Source organism: Anopheles bellator, chromosome 1, assembly GCF_943735745.2.
Source record: "Anopheles bellator chromosome 1, idAnoBellAS_SP24_06.2, whole genome shotgun sequence".
In the NCBI taxonomy this organism is placed as follows: Eukaryota; Metazoa; Arthropoda; class Insecta; order Diptera; family Culicidae; genus Anopheles; species Anopheles bellator.
In genome coordinates, this window is record NC_071285.1 from 44,776,565 (window position 1) to 44,796,678 (window position 20,114).

A 20,114-nucleotide genomic window follows, 5' to 3' on the forward strand; every position below is an offset into this window, starting at 1 on the left:
CTGAAACGATGGTAGAATTTGTGCTACCCATCGGTGCTTAGCTTCATCTGGCCCAACGGATCGTCGCGGATAGTTGAAGCGGAAGACGGATTACATCGGAGAGCAAGCCGGCGAATCAAAGGAAGGACACGTTCCGATCTCTTTTGCTTCCCGCTGAATTGAGTCAATGGTGGTGTCTATTTTTGTTACTTTCATTGCAAGGTGAGTCCACCGAGGGAAAGCAATCACAACTTTCGACATTACAACTGCCCACTGAAAAACTCGCCGCGGGCCGTAGCATCGACACCGACCACCCAATCGCCGACTTATGTCGCTTTTAATCCAAGTCACCTTAAAAGCTCGTGGCTCCACGAAAGCTCCAAGCGTCGTTATGAAGCGTTACGGTAACGCCAACGTAACGCTTGATCAGATCACTATGAGAAAAAGGCGATCATAAACCAACCTAAAGAAGTGAGGATTTTTAGTGTAAATGATTTAACTATTTTCTTGGTAGATGGGATCTTTTCACTCTAAAAAAAGCAGTATCAGGGTGTACCAAAAGTTTATGTGATTTTAATTATTTCGTACAACGATAAATCATCACCATCGAATACGAGGATCAATAATAATCATTCGTTTTTGATCATACTTGAACGTATCAATTACACATAAAATGTTGACTTTAATCTAAACACAAGCAAAGAAAAAAAACGATAAAAGTTCGTAGATTATGACCGCCTGTCCCATAGTGGATCGGTCCGCCGCGAGGTTGAGCGGGTTCGGACCGCCCAGTCTCAGCTCAGTGCCGCTCGTGACTCGCTCCGAAACGGTTTCGTCATATTTGATCGTCTCGCGCCGCTGGTGTGCGTTGTTGTGTTCCGAGATTCGCGCCATTCCCGGTGAACTGTGAACGGTGGGTGAACGGCGCGTAAGTTACGTGCACTACCGCGCAACCTGCCGGGGACCAATATTTCTCCAATCCAAGTGAAACTGCAAGCGGATCGGTCTCTTATTACTTCGATCGGCTACGAGCTTATTGCGCAGTGCTTTCGCTGCTCTCTGGGCTCGGTTGAAGGCGCACAGCTGAATCACGTCATCCTCGCGGCATCCTGATGCTGGGCGCGGGCCGCGTGTGCGTCGGTTTGCGTAGTTTTCCCTTGTTTGAACGCAAAGTAACAGCAGGTGGTGCGCGAATTCTACTAACTTCTAACATCGACTCACACGTGTTCAGTGGTCCATTATTTGTCTCATAGGCTGACGGATGACCACAACATAGTTCCTTTCCGAGCTTCAGTTTTAAAATTTTATTCAAAATAGCTTAGCCTCTTAGTGGTCAAAGGTAGTGATCGCAGCTCGAATCGAGCAGAGTAGTAACTACCGTAAGTGCGATCGAAACCGAGAGCTGGCTGTGTGATAGAGAAAGAGAGAGCGACAGCGATGGAGATGGCCACGAGAAACCTTACGTAATTTTGACACTGCGCCGTTCGCGGGTCGCCGATGGTAATGTTTTGCGCCGGTGACGCGCGCCGGTCGTTTGCGTGTTGCGTGAAGACAGAAGAAGTGGTGGAATGGGACACCGAAAACACCGAGCCGCTGGAAGGAACCCGCCGCATGTGAAGTGTTTGTCAAGAATTCGGTCGACAACGGTGGCCGGTGATCGCGCGTGGATTTTGGATTTTGTGCCGTGCGGTGATCGTGCGTGCGCAACATCGGAGTTGTTGGCCAATGCTCATCGCACGAGTCGAGTCGTGCCGCGAGTTCTGCTTTGCATCATCTCGGGCCCTTACTGTTCGTTGATTCGTTTTCATAATCGTCTGTTTTTTGTGTTCCCTCTTTTTAGCATATTTCTCGCGGATGGTGATGCTGCGTGCAGCCTTGCCGCGCATTGTACGCAAAAAGTGAGTCCGATAAGTGGTGTTGGTGGTGTGCGTAACACGAACGCGTGCTGCGCCGTACGTTGTCGTGAAAGGTGTGAAAACGGGTTGTCGGGTGAAACGTAAAATTGTTGCAAACCGCAAAAGTAAAATAAATTGTCTCGCGACGAGTGTCCGTCCTGTGTTTCGTCCCGTGTGCCTGTGTGTGATTGTGTGCACTGGTGACAGGCAAACTGGTTTTTCGGTTCCAGTTGGTGAATATTTTATCACCGCCCGTGGTGTGTTCCCAGCACAGCATCCCGCCTGCCAGTCCCGGCGTCCGAAGGTAGCCACGGCGCTGCCCAAATAAGGCGAAATAACGAGAGTCGCACCGCAAAAGGATAAAGACATCGGCGGGCGCTTCGGGGCCGCTCCGGCAGTGTCGGACGCTCAAGGTAGGCAAACAGTGGGCCACGGATTTCGATGCCACAATATTTCCTGAGTCGATGGAAAATTATTAAGGACGAATCAATGTCGATGAGACTCGAAATGCTTACAACGTGACATCATGCCGTACTGCTCTAAAGCGAGCCCTGAGCCCGATGCGTGTATAAACCCGATAGCCATTTTGGAAATGGCCAAAAAAGCGCCGTTTTCTGCAAGGCGATGACTCACTGACCCCTCCCCAGTGGTTATTATGCAAATGTGTAGAAGCGCAGCGTTTCTTCAAATTATAGCGTGCGCCTATCTCCGTTTAAAATTTGCATGAATGAGAGCCTTTCATCATGAAGCTGCATGTCGCATTTTGCGCACACAAAATATTTCTTGCTGCCGCTTGTTTGTTTAACGTTTAAACGAATCACAATTTATGACTCTCGGACACGACATCATCGTAATGTGTGTCTCTTCCGACAACCGGCAATTTGAAACCGATCAACGTTTACTGACGTATTCAATTTAAATTAAATAAATGAGCAAAGCGGTTGGTCGGGTAAGATCACCAGTAACGGGCGAAAGTTGACGGAGTCTTTGAAGATCGTTGCGGGTGATGTGGGTGCATTGTTCACAATTAGATACCGTGGTAAACAAATCATGGGAACGGGATTCAAACGATTAGGCCATCCCTCACCGGTGAGTGAGAGTGGTTGCCACGATAAATTGGAGGTTCCATTGCGAAAGATCGACCTGCTGCGGGCTTCCCCACGCGCAGTAGCATTCGGAGAATTAGCTCGAACACAAACACACCTAATCGTGGACCCTCATTACACCGCGAACGTTTGAGGCCCAATTTTCAAGCCCCAGGCCCAACGACTCCTCGGTTCCGTGGACCGATCCAAACCGCACCAACATCTGTCCGGTGGTTTGGGGTTGCGGTTTTACGTACCGCTACCGATCGAAACAACCCATTGGAACCATTCTTCGATTCCGTTTATGCGTTTATTCATCGGAAAGGTCCCCCGGCGATCTCGACGGACCCCCTTTTCGGTGGGCCCCCAGCCCGACGGTCACAACATTGCCACCGAAATCGAACGTTCGGTCAGGTGAAACATAATTTCCGTCGCCTGGTCGAAGGCGAAAGTCCCGGGTTCCCGTCTTGTGGCCGCGTTGAAGTCTTTTGTACGAGTGCGACCGGGGCCGGGATTTGGGTTCCTAGCGACCGCAATTACGCCGATGCCACTCAAACGTGGGTCGGCCTGACCGACGTGAAAAGACACGCTGTTAGCGCTTTTCTGTAGTTTCCGGAAGCCAAGAAAAATGAAATTATTTTGTGACGGAGCCGCACACGACACGATCACGATCGACCTACTGCACGACCGGCCGCCCGATCATGTTGCCGATCTGGCGCGGGAACGGGAACAGGCGTCTTGCCGAGCAGGTGATTCACCGGTGGATGTGTTAAATGTGGCAAAGGAACCCTCGGTCGCCGACACTTCGCATCTGCGACCCGCGCGAAGAACAAACGGGGCCGACAAACTCGACATCCGCTCCGCCTGTTGGGGCTGCGCGACCACGCGAAACTATCTGGAGCTTCGTTTGCGAAACACATACCGGCCTGGCTCCCACGAACCCACGGGCCGGTAGCGCACCCGCTCGCCGGAAGCCTCCGGAGCATACCGTGCACAGTTTTGGAAAATCAATCAAAAATCATCAATCCTTTGGTTCGGGCTCCGGGCACCGGGTAGATTGCCAATAACGGTAAAGCGCGGGCGCTCAGAACGTTCTTGTGCCCGCGGTCGCGCCTGCGTGGCAGCTGACTGACGACTGAACAGATGATTAATGTTTCCTGTTTTGTTTGGGTGGTTAATTTACGGAGGAAGTTCGCCCAGAATCTCGTTTCGCCAAACGTAGGCGCCTTTCGGTGTAGGGGCATTGGAACTGGGGTTTCTGTTCGATTATCCCGCCCGTGAAGGAGGGATAAATGTCGCTCGCGTCCACGGCCAGTCCTTAATCGGGCACGGCCATCGGTCGCTCTTGACACCACACACTCTTAGGGACATTCCATCCAAGGTGGTGGACATAAAACTTCAACTCCCCGAGTGCACTGAACCAACGACCGAATAATGGAGGCGACACCACGATGATGTCACCCCCCCGGTTTGCAGTATGTTGAATATTAACTCCGTGCTCCGATCTCACCACCTTCTCGCTGTTCGTTACGTTCGAAGTCCTTGATCATGACATCAGCGCGCGATCGGTCGATCTCGGCATTTAACCAACGCAAGATCGTCGGCCATTTTATTTCGCAACAAAACACCTGCCAGTATGCATTCGCATAAAACGGTAGGGTTTATCTGCAGAGCCACAGAAACTGCTACAAAACAACACTTTGTTCGCAAAGAAACTTGCCTTGAGCCATTCGGCCACAAAGTTCCAAACGCGTGGAGAAAACAATGCAGCCAGACGGAGCTCATCATTTGCGTAACCTGGTGCCCGACCACGTTGGCCCCACTTTTCTGGGTTGATAGGTTGCGTCCTCGAAGCGCCCGGAACCGTGTCGGAGCCACCGTGCGGCAGCCCTTCGGGCCCCTGCTTATGTGTCACGTGCCTCGCACTCGCATCTGTGCCATCATCGCGACTTTCAGAGATGACATTAATATCCATTGACAAACACGGCGTGGCCTTGCGGGGCGGCCACGCACCCACCGGCGAGGATTTGCATAACAAATCAATCGCAACCGCAGCGCGGCTGCGATGTCGCTGCGGCCGTCCGGGGGAGTTTGTCATATTTTGTTTCAATGTCAACGCCGTCGCCTGCGTCTTCCACGCTTGGGACCTTGAAAGCTATTCATAGTGTCGCCGGCATCTTAGCGACTCGGCTTCTCCAAATGCGGTGTGTAGCGAGCGCATCGAACGGCTCCGTTCCTTCCGGTGCTTCCGGCCGCGGGATTCAAGAGCAGCCAGTGCCAGTGTCACGACATACGACGGCGTAAATCGGGCCACTGCGTCGTTTCTGCGTTCAAAATTAAATGCCGTCACGCGTTACCCCGATCCCCGGAGGAGCCAGGGCACCGGGGCAGAACGAACCCGGGGACGGATCATTTACTTGCAGTAAGTTTATAATTACACATAAACGGTTAAAACCCGGTTGCCGAAAAACCGACCCAACACGTGGGCCTGCATCGTGCCGTAGCCACCGTACACGTTGTAGCTGTTGTTGCTGATGGAAGGTTTTTTGTCCCGGTCTCCAGAGGCCACCGGCAAAAACCCGGCACCGGTTTCCATGATCGAGCGAAATCAACGCCGTTCGTCGATGACAAGTAGGAAGCAATCAAAGCAGGAAAAGCGGAGCCCTCCGTGCGTGAGGCGCGAAGCGTTACACGCCAGAACCCTCGCGCACTGTGACTGTGCGTGTCGAGGGCACACTCAAACGTGACCGGTACCGAGTGATGGTTTTTAATTACCGTACCCCGCAATCGACCCATTCCGCGCTCCAGGGCTTAGGGCACTCCATTTACGAACGCACAGCAAAACGTCGTGGTCCATTGTTGCGTGACGACGACGACAACAGCGGGGGCGACAAAAAGGGGGTTCCCCAACACGGAAAGGGTTTCCGTTTTGTTTTCCACAAACAATTTGAGCGATTTAGGATGAACCCCATTCGAGCTTCGCACCTTCGCCTTGGAACACGCGTAATTTATGCGTTGCTATTTCACACCCAGCCTTGCCAGCCACCCAACGGAACTGTTTGCGCGAGGACACCGCACCGATAGTGATCACTCGATCTAGTCACGCGTGGTCACGTGAGCTCCACCCTTCAGTAGGTTCTCCACCAACTAACCAAAAAAATGGCTGACTTCCGTAGGAAGAGGCCCACAGCTGTTCGATGGATCGAACCCCCGAAACCGGCCCAAGGACAATCAATTTGCACGCTGCTCCCCCCGACGGGTGAGCCACACCATAAACGGAGTTCCAAGACCTCAACGGAAACCCTCGTCGCCGAAAAAGGTTGCTCGCCAAAAAAGGCTACCCGATCGGAAACCAGTCTGACCAGGCCCCGGAGATTGAACAATCGATCCCAGCTCTGCTCGATTCGTCCGTTTCATTGTTGTGACCGAGAGCGCGTTAAAAAGATTGCTTAATCTCTCGACAGCTCTCGGCGTGATCTAAATATTGGTCCGACCGACTGGCTGGCTCGAAGATGATAAAATAAATCAAACCAGGGAACGGGAACGGGTTTCGAAAGTCTTACACAACTCCGTGGGAGGAGTTCGCCTTTCAGCAACATCAAACGAGACTCAAACAAATGGCAAATGGTACTGGCGGTAGTAACAAAATGGTACCAGGTATAGTAAATGTGAATCATCCTTCCGGACAACCATTACGAATAAACCGGAAATATAAAATAAATACCCAAGCAAATTAACAGCAGAAAAGAACTGATCGTAAATTGATGATGGTTAATGAAAAACAATAAAAAGGGATTGCAAAAATATATAAACCGAAAGCAGGAAATAACACACCAAGACGATCAAATTAACCCTTTAGTGAAGGTCTCATTAGAAACCCCGTTCTGTTCGCGACAAAAAATATGAAAAGTAACCTTTTCAGAAAATCGTTCGACGTATTCGGTGCGGTGCGGTGAAGCAGACATATCTGGTCCTGTCCGTTAAAAGCTAATGTACCAATCGGCGCAAAAAATCAATAACATTGAACGATCAGCAGGTTTTAAGACCTTCTTAAAACTGGGAACCACTGATCTGCATTGACAAACTGTCGGTGAGACTCATTTCTGCATACCCAACTGGACTGATACTTCAAACCTGTGGCTCTAACTCAAAGTTGTACTAAAGATGATGAAACAAGAGATCATTTTTTCCGTAAAATATTTCATTGCCCGAAATTTCATCGTCCAACAGCATAATGGGAGCATCGACAAGTGAAAAGGAGTTATTTAACACCTCGAAAATGAAGATATTGAGGTTTTAGACCATGTCCGGCCTTTTAACGCATAGGAAATATTTGGGCACTTCCAGCGAAGCTTTGAGCAGCTCCACAAACGTGTTTATGCTCTAATGTGCGATAATGTAAGGTATGTTTTCTTACTCGCAAATAACGATCTAAGTTTTGTGTTGTTGAGCTAAACTTTGGAGGTTTTGTGAGGCACTGTAGCTTAAAGGTTGTATTACTTCGGCCCAAACATATCGGAAATTCACTTACAGCTTGAAAAAGTTTGTCTTTATTCTACTAAATCTACGTCATTTCCTTCAAAATAGTCGCTACTTTGTGCAGTACAACTATGTCTTCATTAATTCCAATTCTAGCAACGGTTTAAGCATTTCTTTCTGAGATTAATAGTCTTCAACTTCATAATTTCGACCTCTTCATAGAGCGACCTCTTTAGCTTAGCCAGAATAGCCAGAAGTCACATGGTGAACATGGAGAAGTTTGGAAGGGATTTCCCGTTCGTTTTTGACCCCAGTAGTATGTCCTATCTACAGCTCTGGCCTGAGCTGAACTGCTGGAAGAAAAACAATTTGAAAACTTATGCACACAAACACAAACGCTCATGTTTGTTTTATGTTGCGCCCGAGCATGACCATTAGCGCCCCGCAGAAGGAAAGCAAAGGCTGGCCGCAAAGGAAATCAAAAGTTGTTCGCAAGACCTTTGGCATCCGCAGCGTTAGCATTTTCGCGGCGATCACGAGCCGAGCGGGGACCGCGGATCGTGATGCTCGAAAGCAACGGCGGACCCCGACCGAAGGGCTTCACTTTCGAGAGAAGGCCCACTGTCGAGACTGTTGTTGTTGTTGCCGCTGATGACTCACCCCAACGTGCCCGGTGCTGGTTCCAAGGATCCTCTTCTAATTCCTTCATCGCCCCCGGCCGGGCGGCCCAACATCATCGAGAAGAATCGTGCCGAGTTCGCGTGTTTTTTGTTTCTCTCTCTCTCTCTCTCTCTCGGCTCTTCAACTTGAGAGTTGTTTCTTTGTTTTTACCAACGCCGATTATAGGTCTTCTTCGCAGCAGTGGCCAGAACCTCGCAACCTGGAGAGCACCGGTTTCACTTTCCGGCGGCAGCGACCAAACGAAGAAGGTTACGAGTTTCTCGGGGTCCAGTCAGTGGCGGGTGCGAACTTCATTCGTTTTTCGGAAACCCCGCGCCGTGGGCCTGACATTTTGGCGCCGGCCATTATAACCCTGGATGAAAGTCGGCAGAAACACGGATTGTGGCGGTCTTTCACCGGACCGGCGGGCACAAGAGATAAATGTCAAGCCTTCGAAGCCCAGGTGGTGGACAAACAAATTGACATTTTGCCTGCCACCGCGCCACGTTTGTCCGCGATTTGTCCGCAAGCTTCGGACATTTGCATATCGCCATGGGCATGCCCAGGAGTCAGTTGGTGGGCGCCCACCGAAAACGGCGACCTCTCTTAAGAAACAGACCCGTACCCGTCATGTGCTCATGCAAATCGTGCTAATCGTGTCGCCAATGTGTTCACACCCTTCACCGCACACGCCGGACCCTTCGATTGGGGTCCACTTCCGGTGGGTGCCCCCACAGCCTTTTCGCCGAATGATAAACGCGCGCCCGTGCGCAAAGCGCGAAAGGGCCACAAATCTTCGTCGGACGGAGCCGGATCGCTCGACCCGCGGCCCTGCGGAAGCTTGTTAAACGCCAGCCAGGTACTGCTGGGGCCGGTGTCACTGCACCGGACGGCGCAGTGGGAACGCGGAAGGTGTACCCTAGTTTGTGGCGTCGCGAAAGTGGTTTTTCTAGTTGAGGCCCCTCTTGGCCGAAGGTGGCGGCTTTTGAGCGCATCGCGCATCGGGTTGCATCGGAGGCACGCCGGTGGCGCAGGGCCAGCGCAAGGCGCGTGCGCACAGCGTGGCAAAAGTTGAAGTAAAAGTTGAAGCACTTCGGGTGGTGCGTGTGTACTCAGGACGCGCGGCGAGGGTGTTTGGATTTCAAAGTTGGCTTGGCCGGTTTCGGAACAGGTTTTGTTGCTGCGGAGGTTCGCGAGCCCCGGCGCGGGCACCGTTGTTCCTGTTCCTGTGCCGAGCCACAGCGGATTATGTAGGTCTAGCTAAATCTAATCGCTGACAAGGAGTCCCCCGCCATCGGTCCCCGCGGGTGGGAGGCACTCATAACGAAGGGAAAATCCTAACGAAAAACTTTGCCCGCAGGACCTGGGTGGGTGGACTCACGGGAAAGCTGCATTCCAGGTCGGGGGGCCTCGGGTCGTGTCGGCCGCTGCGGGTTGATAAAACTTTAAATTTATTACTTCTCAACCAACCAGATAGGAAAGTGGAGAAGGTGGAACTACTTATCGGATAGGGGCAGGATTGGGTGAAAATTCGAAACGATGTAGGTTAATATATTGGAATTTATCATCAAATAATAATGTTTCAACCACCAATGCATGTAAACTTCTACGTTGACGAGATAGGAAGATCTAAAACGAACGAAAAGTGTATCAATTGAAAAGTGTAATTGGAAACTGAAGATGCAAGTTAATTACCAGATACATTTCCTTTAGCGTGGGGCTTGGGCTTGTCCGACCATGTAGTAACCATCCTAACTATAAAACGACGTGTTTACTGCTTGACGTCCTGAAGATTGCGATCCTTTGTTCGTTCGAGTTGGTGGATGATGAGATAAAGTTCCTTAACAGACTCCGAACTGAGTGCTCCAATCATCTCAATGTTTCGCTCTTACAACCGTGTATTGTCAACGTTTGATTTGACTATGACCGAACTATGACCATTTACCAAGTGTACAAGTTGAAATTGTGCTGTTTTTATGATCATACCGTTTTTTTCACTCATACTTTCCGTGAAAACATTTCGCCCATCTCTCAGACAAGTAGTTGATTCTTTTCCTGTAACGCTTTTGTACTTCATTGAAACTTCGAATTCATTGAAAATTTCAAATTTTCAATGAAAATTCTTCGCAATTTATGGTTTTTTTAGGTCTTTCACGACTTTTATCTAACTTTCCATTGGACATATAATTTAGCCGTTTTTTGGGACCAATTCCCATTCGTCATTGGATCATGTTAACCATTAGCTTCCACAAGCGAAAAACCAAAAGTAGTGAATCCCGAAAATAATCATTATTCGGAACGAAACTGGAGCATTTTTAACATGATGATAAACGAATTTTGGAGGGGAATGGCAGTAACATATGTTTAAATGAATAAATATTTATCAAACCGAAGGAATGCATAGAACCCTGCTAGCTATATCTAAAACATCATCAAGACAATTTAAACCGTTCATTATTCCGCTAGTTATAGGCTTTGTGTAGTGTTATATTGGCGATGGTAATTAGACTATTCGTCCACTGCTTTTAACTCGATAACAACTACAGTACTTTCAATTCAATAAAACCAACTCAGAGTTAAAACAGTTTATCATTAGTCGGATTAAGCACCTTTGCTTGCTTTTTCCAATTCCACACTTTTTTCTGTTCGGCTGCACTAATCGAACCCGTGGGCAGTCGAAGGAAAATCTCACTTTCAACATTCGTTCCCATCGCTCGTCTTTATACGGATTCGGCATCGGATGCCGATCGGTGCACCAGGGGATTATAAGCCCAATGTCGGTACCGATGGCCAACAAACTCGTCCGGCTCCTTTTACTTTTTCCCGGAAACGACGGAAAAATGCACCAAACTTTCCGGCACGCCGCCCGTGTCGCCGGCATCCGAGCACTTCCATCTCGGGCCGTGCAACTGTTGCTCGGCTTAGGCATCCCGTGGGTGCTCTTCAGCTCTACCCCAACATAAATCTATGTCCACTTGGCGCGCTCTCACCCTTGTCCCGCTCTCGATTTTGCCCCGGGGCTAGAAACTGGGTAACGAGTATCATAACATGTGCATCGCTTGCACCAGTAATCGATACCGCACCGTTGCATTCCACGCGAAGCCCGCCCGATTCTCCGATCCACTTTTTTGCCTCCCTTCGCCCTACACGCGCCCCACAGACAAAGACATGTTGCACACATAACAAAGGGCGAGCAAAAAATCCGATGCCAACATTACGGTTTCGTACACGGGTCTCTGGGCCGACCCGGGTCTGCCGGGTTTGAGTGACAGGAAAATGAAATGAAATTCGATGCACGACTTCGGCTCCCGATACGCCGCCTTCCACTCACGACACGGCCCCACCGACCCACCAAGATGTTGCCTCCTCTCCGATGGATGCTGCCTCGCGCAAGCTGCCATCGCTGGGGGAGCGCGAAAAAGTGAAAACAATCGTCAAGGCTGTCGAACACCGGTAGCAGGTTGCCATTGTTTGTTGGCCGGGCAACCCGCCACACAGCTCCGGAGGCAGCATAACGAAGCGGAAACGCGCGGCGGATCATAACAACCTCATATGGAGTATGCTGCTGGAGTACACTGTTCATGACACCATTGCTCGAATGAATCGCCCCGACCTGCTCTGTGAAATCGCGGGCTTTCCGGGTGATCCGATGCGAAACAATAAGAAAAAACCAAATCAATTTATATGCAAAGCTGCTGATCGAAGCTGCGTTATCAATCGGGGTGCGCAAAAAGCCGCCTCAGAATAGCTAATGAACGTTTTATATGCAATCCTCTCCGCTGGTAATGCCTTGGGGCATCATCGAACCTGGGGGGCGGGCACCATTTTATTGCCACGGACCCACAATATGCAAATCGGTTTTCTCCAGGTTCTCCGTCTCCCAGGGATTTGTGGACTGGCGAAACGGCAACATGCTGCCGGTCGGAATCAAAACGATAACATTTACGGGCGCGATGAGCGATGGCCCAAACAAAACACTTAACAAATAGACGGGCATCTAATTTTGCTTATTTAAGCCTTTCCTTTTCGCAGCCATTTCGACGTCCGATGCCGGTGGAAGATAAAAACTACGGGGCTAGTAGGAAAAGTTTCCATCTTTCCATCTGACAAGGATACAAGACATTTTGGTTGACTTTTTAATTTTTTTCAACATAGTCACATGCTGTAACTCACTTTTCACACGGAAACAAATAATACTCGGAAAAGTAGCACTTTTTCTCTGCAGAATAATCAATAATGGTGATTGCCTCTTCATTTGACGAATCTTCTGATTGCCTCTCCATTTCATCTTGGTACGCGTAGTTTATAAAAAGTTATGTTTAATGAAACTCAAAAGAAGAAAAATAATTCTGCACACTCACGTCGAGCACCCCACGTGGTCTACATTAAAAATCTCAAAAACATAAAAATTCGCAAAATCAACTGTATATGCTGTGCTTTACCGCTTCTGGGAACCCAATACCGTAGATCGAAAGATTCAGAGTAGATGTCGTAGTGGAACATACGATCGGCAGCTGAACTGGAAGGGTTTAAGATTTGGATGACGAAACATACGTGAAAATGGATTTGGGACCTGGACCAAAATGTTATCTTATAACGGTCCCAGTTATAAATGACAGTACAGGGCTGAAAGCTGCGTGAGTAACTCAGTCAGAAGGTTGACAACCATATTCACTAGCTTCCATTTACTAGCGTTGCCACCGTCATGTTGTGGTCGGAAACATATCAGACCCCACCGAGTGGGCGAATGCTCAATCGAAACGCTGCTCGCCCTTTAGGTTTAAAACAAACAGAACCATCAGGCCGGAGCCGGAATGATGCTTCCCACGCGATCGGTCAGCGAAAACGAAAGCGGCCGTCCGGATCGCTGGAACAGTCAATCCTCTACTCAACCTGGGCCGAGAGTAATCCGGAGCAAATTATAGAGCAACCCAGCGCTGATCCGCGGCTCGGCCCGTCCAATACCGCCATTTAAACTCGTGCACTCTGGCATTGATTTCTCTTTCGTGAAATCCACCAACGGAAGCCAACCGGACCGCTTGGTCCGGCGTCCGTCCAGTAATTGGCGGGGCCCACGAAGCGCGGAAGCTTCCAACGAAGGCCCCATTAGGTAACGTTGCATAATTGTTTAAATAAACCCATAATGCCAAAGTCATGAGCCACGATTGATGAAGTAGAAGTTCGGAGGCAATTAAACCAGCGCGGTTCCTGGACCAGCACCGGTTTCTCATCGATCGCTCGCTCGCTCGAACAGGTCCCGCCGTGCCGTATTCGTCGCGTCGTCGCGGCACCGGTCTAACGAATTCCTCCGAGCCAGCGACCAGCCAGACCAGATCGGTGCCGGAGTGAATGCTCCGCACCGTTCGCTTCGGTGGGGGCCAATCCGGAGCGTGAGGAAATTCCTCGGCCCGAAGGTCGTTGCAAATGTCACTAGACGGCGCGCGAGAACCGAGCTGCCGAGGCTGGCTGGCTGGCTGGCTGGTGGACAAGTATATTTTGTGCCAATTTTTTGTGGGAAGCTGATCCTCCCACGGCTCTCCGCCAACGTGGCAGTTCGTTCTTGCAGGCTTGCCGTACATGGCGAGAGTTGCTTTCAGGCAGCCTACGGCGCAAAACCACGGCGCGGCGCAATGATGCAATGTCTTTGTTAAAGAAGCAGTTCTCGCACTCACTTCCTGAAGATTTTATGCATCCGAATAGATCATTTTCGCGCCGCGTGTCGTGAGTGATTTAGGAATCCCGGACCCGGACCGCGGCTGGCAGCTGTCAGCCCGAGACTCGTTTTCCGGTTTCGATACTGGGGAAGTGCAACTTGCACCAGCCGGAATGTACCTTCTCGGTGGAGTGCCAGGGGAGTGGAACATGATTTATACATTATTTCTCCTTAATGATCCACGAGAGAGAGGCCGTCCACGAACAGGGCGACCTTCACGCGGACCGGCACTAAACCGAGAACGTTTTGAAGCGAACGTTAAAAATCAAAAGAATATGACGGAGTTTTCATTTTTTTTTTTTCGGTCAGGATGGGCGCCCTTTTTGTAGCTGCCATGTTTACGCCAGCACACGTGTACAATTTGCCTATTACGACGGCACAACGAAACGCACACGCCACACGCAGTTTGGGGAATTAATTAATGAAAGTTACTTCACGACAAGCCCGTAACGACGCTGGTGACGGCGAACAAGACGTTCCGGCCGATGGCACCGGTGAGCGCACCGAGCATCGGCAAGATTAATGTTTTTATGTCAGTTATGCAAAGTACTGGGACCGCGCCGGAGATCCCTAGGGGGCCACTGGATGCTCCAGGCAACTCACGGCTTAATCACGTGCCTGCTTAGTGCGCCAGAGCTTCGCTCCGATTTGCGCCCCATCCGTCGGTCCGATCCGCTGATGACGAGCATAAATCATCACTTCATAATCGCCACGAGCGATTGATAATCGAGCGGGGCCCTAATTAATGCCAACTCACGCCCAGAACGTGGTGTGTGGAACGCGATACGGACGTGTCCTTGAGATTACTGAGAGGCACCACCACACCGAGAGGAAATTCGCAGCACCGACGTATGTTATGGCCCTACATTATGCTCCACGCAAAGCGCGATGGCCGCGACCAGCGACTGTCACAACGGGAAAGTTTCCAATCCATAACCGATACACGATTGAGATGGCTGGCTTTCTGCTCCGCTCCGTGACTAGGGTGTTCCACCGACCACGGACTCCCACGGAGAGCGGGATTTGTGGAGCACATTGCGCAGTTGCATCGCACCGGTAAGCAGGTCAAGCCGAGTGGGCGAACGGATTAGCGGCCACTCTGAGCTGCAACCGAGGCGGGCTGTCCGCTAGCTGACGTGTCCGCGAGAGGGCCACGGGGCTGATGGATAGATTTATAATTAAATCAGCCTCACCGAGCCTGGCGGTCGATTGAAATGGCCGCGCAAGGTGCGATGCCAGTTTAATGCACCAAATAATTATCCCTCCACAGGCGCAGTGAATGCGCGAAATCGACCGTCATATCGCCAATGCAATCGAACTGCCATTGGGGCAGGGCGTCGGGCAGGGCGTATCGGTGCACCGACGGTGACTAATGGCACCTTCGCCCGTCGCCGACACTGGCAATTAGCACGTTTTAAGTGCACAATTGTGGGCTGCGATTCCCTTTTCAATTTCCCGAGAGCTCCGATCCGATCTCGCAACCGATCCGGCTCTGGGGCTCCGGGGCTGGCGAGCCGATCGCCGCCCCGAAAACCCTTCAATTAGCTTCGTGGCTTGGAATGTGTCACCGGCTAGATGGTAACCCTCATCATCCCGAGCTAACGTCTTGATCGAGCCACCGATCGCATTCCATTCCGTCCAGCACCTTCACCTTTCGACCCCCGAAACCGGCTTCGAACGCCGAAGAAACGAATCGAAAGCAAAAACAGAGGAAAGACAACGCAACGTTGTTAGCATTTTTGTTGGCTGTTGCCGCCGTTGTTTTCTGTCCACCGAGAAGGATGATGAACGGGTCGACCGCCGAACCAGAAGCGGGCTCGGGCCTCAGCATAACTCCGCAAGCTATAAAATGATGAAATGGTTTATGTAAGTTATTCAAATCCAGATAAATATCATCACGTTTTTGCCGCCCGTCCGCGGTGCTCTCACGGTTCACTGGGGGGCCCGCGGGCGAGAAGAAGCCCGACCCGACCGGATCACCCTCCATTTATTCTTTTCGTTCGCCCCACGATCGATGCAGGGTTCGTCTCTTCATCGCTGATCGAAATCACCGCCGAATGATGCTCGCTCAGCGCGCGCTTCAAAGCGACTTCCTTTTCGGACGCATCCTTCGCCACCGGGGGACCGATCGACGATGGGCGATAAGCAGCCAAGGCGCTGCTGGGCGTCTCGTTTGAATTATTAGCGCCCAGCCCGATCGGGCACCGGATCATCACCAGCTTCGTCGGGCAGGTTGATGATCGGGATCGCGTTTCGGCTAACCTTTTCGCGCCCGTGCCCCGCGGAGTCAGCATAAAAACCGGCGCATCGGTTTAACCTTTCGGCTCGCCGATTCGGAGCATACGGGGCGCACCGGCGGAAAATTATCTACCAGGAAACGGGCACACACTAACTGGACTGCGGATGATTGATGGTTTCACGCAGCCGGCGCCCGCCCCGAAAAGGGTTGTTATTAAACATTTAGCAGCCCACCAGGCCCACCGGACCGGAACGCATCGGAAAGCTCTCCTCCGGCTCCGCCAGCTCCGTGGGACTCCGTGGATTGTTTGTTGAATAATTCACCGATAGGGATTATCATCACCCCATCAGGCACAAACATCGCTTTGATGATGCGGCTCCCAAATGGAAGCACTCTAGAGGGGGGTTTCGAGGTTCCGAGTCCGATCCGAGCGCCGGTTTTCAATGTTAGCAAATAAACATAGCCGCGCCGTCAATCATTGGCCGAGCACTTTCAATGCATCTCCACCAACGAGGAGTGCCCGCCGTTGGAGCTAAGGGGTAAGGGACGCACTGCGCTTTGAAATCGGTACAAGGACTCGACCATCGATGGATTCTGGGGCCGGATTTAGACGCGTGACACACTTTTTGGAGACTCAGCAAAGCACTCCAAGGAGTCTAGCCGTGTACGTTTCGAACTATGAACCCATTCACGGTTCAGGTTCGAGGCACATTGCATTACTGAGTGTGGCGACTCAAGGTCTCAAAATGGTCCGGGTTGGTCTTGGTGACTGGACGGTTCCTAGGAAGAATGACCCGAGCGCCTGTAAGGATTGCCACCATCGGCTAGACTCGAAACTATTCCATAAACTCAGGAAGGGAACTAGCTCTGGTTCTCCATTCAATCCTCAGTTCCGTTGAATGCCCTCCAATCGTTGAATCCAGTTGGCGATCGAGAGACACCAGACAGCACCAGACTGCAATGAAGTGCCTTAATCACGGAGCGCAAGGTCACTGAAGCCGTTGGCCAACCTCATTAACGACTGCGGGATGAAAATAAGCTCATAGTCAATGTGGAATACCTGGATGCCGGACATTGTCGGTGCGCTTAATATCGACTTTAACCGGCTTATAATTGAGCATGATAGGGGTACGCGACCGCGTGACCCTCGCGAAGATATGGAGGTTGCTCTGAAGGTCCATTCTCACCCATGACCACCTAGAACACTTTCATAGCATCAGTCACATAAAACATAGCAAAGGGAATCCGAGGATTTTTCGGCCGGCCAACCGACCGACCCATTCAGAACGAACGCATGACGCATTGGTCGCAATGGTCGTGGCCAAGATTTACGCCCTCCAAAGAAGGCGATTCCTTGCCTCGCGGCCGATGATATCCTTTAAGCCGGCGCCCGGTGCCATCACCATAAATCTAGCCGGCCCTCGATGGGCCGCCTTGTGGGTGAGTGAAAACAGAAATCGGCTGAATTATGCGACGCTTTATGTTGCGGGCCGGACAATAAAAATCAATCCATCACCCAGCCAGCCCGAGCGTGGTTAGGTCCAAATGGGCCAAATCCTATGGCCAAACCCCCCATGAGTATCCATCTTGTCTGGCCCTAACGCACACGCATCTAAAACCCTTTCATGCTGCGCAGGACGCTGTGCCAACATCGTCCCTGGGGTATGGCGCGAAATGCTTTTAAAAGCATCCGACCATCGGAGCGAGCGGTCATTGCGTTGCGCTGACGAAGCATAAACCCCCCCCCCGTGGGGGGGAGAGCGACCCAACGGGTGGCCCCACACAGAACGGCAGAAACATAAATCTTTGGCCGTTGTTGGTTTTCTCCGTTTCGCCTTTTTTTTCTTGTTGCAAAACAAATTCGCCTCCCGCATCGATTATGATCGCGCAATTGTTTCACCCCCAACGCCACCCGAAAGGGTGAGTCCTTGGACGGCGTCCGGAGTCTTGGTGTGCCCGGCGCGCCCCCGGGGGGATGTCGGCTCAAGTTCAAGGAAAATCCCCAAACAGGCAATCGGATCGCAATCGAGCGCCATCATACGAGCGTTTGGGCCCCGGCCGGCGGCGTGAAAATCGAACATCCATCACGCCGGGTTGCCGCTGCCGATGGTGAAGGTCAAGCGCGGGCCGATTACTGGCCCACGCCGGCGAAGGATACAGGGTTGACGGGGTGATGGGCGAAAAATGGCCCAGTTAATGGCAGGCTTCTCGGGTCGAGCTGACATCGGACAATTGCGCACCAATTGTCGCAAGGCATCCTTGGGCGACCCGCTCGCCCGCCGGGGACACTCGGCGTGGCCCGCTTTTCCGTTACCCTCACCTAGGTCGCCTAGCGACAGAGAGAGAAAGTTGGACCGTGGGCGATCCGGACCTAGGAATGTCCGGATGGAGCTGGCGCCGCTCAATGGAGCAATCAATTTCCGGGACGCGGGATTTGTAATCCATGCCCGGGACAAAGTAAACAGTGGACGACGCGTTTTGCTCAATCAATCAGAGCTTGATTCGATTGAGGCGAGCTTTAAGTTCGATTGTGACGCTGTGTGGGATTCCCCACAACACACAACGAAGGCTGGAAGTCCATGGCGGCTAATAATCAACCCGAGCCACGAGCGGAGCATAAGGCTCCGAAGGGTTCGATTTGCTTTATGGTCCGGAACAGAGTCTGACGGCACCAACACCCTCAGAGCACTCCAGCTGGTTGGACTGAACCCTCTCGATGGGCTGGTGGGCCTTGTGCTGGCTTATCGGCCTTCCCCTTGGGAGACCGTCACCATCATAAACCGGGCACCGGGTGATGATATATGGGACCGCCATAAACCTTTTATGAACCAAGTACCAATCGATCCACGGCCCGGATGATGATTGCGGAGTAGTAGTTGTAGTGTAGTATAGTTCTCGTATTTACGATTGCTTTTATTTGGGGCCTCTTTCTACCCAAGATTTGCGCCCGCTGATTTGCGATTGTATGTTCCGGGCGATTGGGATTATCTAGGCTGTGGAGGTCCGGGCATTCGCGGGTTCCGGGCGGGAAGAACCGGGGAAAAAAGGGGGACTCATCTATCGATCGAAATTCCATACGGGCGCGTCCAACCCGGCAATGGGTTTTGCTTCGTAATCGGTTCGCAGTCAGGCATCAGGCGTGTTGCTCCATTTCCCGAACCCATGGCCCAATGGTGATGAGCCCCATTTTGAGCGGTGCACAATTGAATAGACTTACGCTTTCAATTTCGTTCTATTGTTCCGTCAGCTTGCCAGCTCGAAAACTCCATTCCGGCGGCCTTCGTGAGCCACGGCGAAGGAGAGACTAAGAGACGCTACGCAAACAAATGTGTATGTCGTAACCGTAGAAGAGGGAAGGACCGACGACAGCGACGTGTCTGATGATGTAAGGCCGGGCCGGATGCGTTCCACCGGCCGTGTCACGCACGGTTCGTGAGCTTTGGCGATGAAAATCGCACCGCCGGCACTTATGTAAACTCTCATCTTCTCGCCGCTTCGCCACGCACGCCTTTCGGCCACCGAATCAGCGTGTTGATTACTCGCGTGTCTGTTGTTGCGATTATGCTTCTCTACCATCTTTCTCTTCTTCTATTTACAGTTCGGCATTTCCCGGGTATTTGGACCGCCAGCCTGAATCGGATCTGATATGAGAGATAATCGCGGTTAATCGGAACCATCGTTGCGCGAGGTAAGTCATAACGCGATTCCATAACGAAATTCGCATTCTCCGATGACGTATGTTGAAGATGGACAGTTGCTGTCATGAGGTCGTTGCAACAATGTTGCCAAAAAGATCCATTTAGTTGACCTACATCGCCGTCCCGGCGTTGGCCTACATTCAAGATGCAGGCAGCATCCAGATAGCTTTCCAAAAAACTCTCCCACCAAATACTTGGTCCCGGCCGTCAGGACGAAGAATTGATTGATGCTGCCATGTCCCGCAGAATCCGATCATTCCGCACACACGAGACACAGTGGCAGACGACACTCGCAGAAGAGTAATCCACATCAATAACCCGTCGAAAGGGGTGTATGTCTTGTCTCATTAATCACCGGGCCCGAGG

The 20,114-nt window shown here is 51.4% G+C and overlaps 1 protein-coding gene across 3 annotated transcripts in view; it reads left to right on the top strand.

The window, feature by feature from the left end:
• The first annotated feature begins 796 nt into the window (after window positions 1-796).
• The window catches only part of LOC131205929 (uncharacterized), a 74,211-nt gene continuing 54,893 nt past the window's right edge, over window positions 797-20,114 (top strand). The window contains exons 1-3 of one of the 3 annotated variants that reach the window (XM_058198243.1): window positions 797-892; window positions 1,820-2,287; window positions 19,649-19,738. The gene's annotated coding sequence lies outside the window, so the exon portion shown is untranslated. Of the gene's footprint in view, window positions 908-1,819; window positions 2,288-19,648; window positions 19,739-20,114 lie in introns of all 3 variants that reach the window. The other 2 variants (XM_058198244.1, XM_058198242.1) reach the window with 2 other exon arrangements.